Raw genomic sequence first — 2,227 nt, forward strand, 5'->3', positions numbered from 1 at the left:
TCACGATGACTAGGCAGCTCGAAAGAGAGGGGCGAGGTCAGCAGAGCTCATTAACATTTAAAGGAAAATGCTACAAAACTGCATGCTCTGAAAAGGGCTGTTTTTTACACTACTATTGAGAAATTTTAACCAAACTATGTTACAGACTTTTCATTAAGACCCTAAAGAATCATATCAACTTGTGGAAAATGGGCATCTTATGACCCCTTTAAATGTAAGTGCCGGTGGAAATGATTATTTTTGTGGTTTTCTGTTCTTGAGATATACAGTGAATGTTAAAGACCATTGTCTTTGAGTTACCACTGTGAATTGGTTATTTTCTAGAAATCCTTTGCAGATCTGGTTCTGACAGTGTCAAAGACAGCAGGGAAACAGTGCTAATGTAAATAATAATAATACAAATAAATGACCATAATTAACATGGTTTGTGCCAACAATGATTTGAGCCTTGTGTGATAAACGTAGCTGCTGAGAGCACGAACCCTTAGAAATTCAAGATTTATTTAGAAACCAGAAATTCTAGGTTTGCACATGGTTTGTTTAATTCATGTTAATATATGTTTACATGCACCTCATAATGTGATTATAATGAGATTGCAATTAATCTTTACCTCATGTAAACAAAATACTTCAATCAAATTGATGCAATTAAACTCACAATCCTATGAACATCTTGCTGCGATTAAGTCCTGAGTATTGGGGGGAAAAGGGTGCTCTATTTAATGTTTGACGTTTTTCTTTACAAAATGGTGTGATTTACAGATGCATCTCCAAGATGTGTGTTAAAGCATATTTTATCTGGAAAGCATCTGTTTTGTACAAACTTCTGATGAATAGGATTTAAAACATGCATCGTCTAAATTAATTATCCAAGTGTAAAGGTTTTAGAAACATATTGCAAAAGAGAAAACACTAAAAAGCACACGCTTCAAAGAAAACACACTCATCAAACGTCTCTGTGATGTTTGTGTGCTATCAGGGTAAATGCTCAGTGTAAAACCAGTTGAAAAGAAATGGAAAACAATAGTAAGCTCTAGCCACGAGATGGCACTAATGTAATCCAAACTAACACGAGGGAAAGGACTGGCACAAAAACAGCTGGCTTTTTGTTCCAAAATGTAATATTTTGTTAAAATTTCCTTTTAGCTTTTCAGAAATTATCTGTGAAGTCTTGTGAAGCGAACATCTACATGTTTGTAAGAAAGCAATATACTGGATTTGTTTTTTAGCCAGAAGCGAGAGTTTAAAGTAAAAAAAAAAAAAAAAGGTCTTAATGCTGGATTTGTTTCAGCTTTTGTCTTCTCCAGATGTGAACTGATGGACTGGAGTGCTGTGGATTATTGTGATGTTTTTATCAGCTGTTTGGACTCTCATTCTGACGGCACCCATTCACTGCAGAGCATCCATTGCTTAGACACTGATGCAATGCTACATTTCTACAAACCTGATGAAGAAACAAACTCATCCTGATCTCAGATGATTGGTGTGTTTGATTAGAGTTGGAGCTGAACTAAAGTCACAAAAGTTTCCACCTCTGCAGTCCCAGTGGTTTATTTTACAGACAGTTCAGCATTATGTGATTAATTTGCAAAAGAACACCTTCATCTTATGCCCTCATCTCAGAAAACCAGATCGACCAGATCTCTGAAATGGAAACTGGGGATGTTTCCTAGTTCAGAGGTCAGAATATAATTTCAATCTCACTCGTGGGATGAAAACAAATGTGTTTCAGTTAACGAAACTGACTAAAATGGTGCTAGATTTCAGATACTGAGAAAAATGCAACGCCCCAAACTGTGGGAAGATTTTGCAAAGGTGCGAAGAGCTCAACTTCTCAAAGTGAGAGTGCACAAACAGGAAACCGTTTTTCATTTGGCATGCACCCCAATATTTCCAGCCTTTATTTTGAGATTTGCAACTGAATCGTACACAGGAAGGTGAAGAGAGTGACTATAAATTGAAAAAAACAAAACAAAAGATGGTGAGAAGACACCATAACGGTTAGCTTTTGCACGCTTCAGATAGAGACAGGGACCTGCAGCCACAGATGTTTACAGTTTAACCACATTTTTTGCAGAAGACACACAAAACACGTACCATGTTCGCGTCGCCGGCTCTTTCTACATGACCTGTGCTAGCATGGATCATATGTGTCATGTGGAGCGATCAGCCCTGCAGTGCACAAGTGCTAGATTGCGCTGCATGGTGTTAACAGTCCAAACCTCAC

At 37.5% G+C, this 2,227-nt stretch overlaps 1 protein-coding gene across 1 annotated transcript in view; it reads right to left on the reverse strand.

Annotated features, from left to right (window-relative positions):
• polr1d (RNA polymerase I and III subunit D) overlaps positions 1-2,227 on the reverse strand; it is a 13,262-nt gene extending 11,035 nt beyond the window's left edge. Inside the window, exon 1 of the mRNA XM_016569332.1 lies at positions 2,098-2,227. The gene's annotated coding sequence lies outside the window, so the exon portion shown is untranslated. The remainder of the gene's footprint in view (positions 1-2,097) is intronic.

This window comes from Sinocyclocheilus rhinocerous, unplaced genomic scaffold, assembly GCF_001515625.1.
Source record: "Sinocyclocheilus rhinocerous isolate Xijiao unplaced genomic scaffold, SAMN03320098_v1.1 scaffold1402, whole genome shotgun sequence".
Taxonomy (NCBI): Eukaryota; Metazoa; Chordata; class Actinopteri; order Cypriniformes; family Cyprinidae; genus Sinocyclocheilus; species Sinocyclocheilus rhinocerous.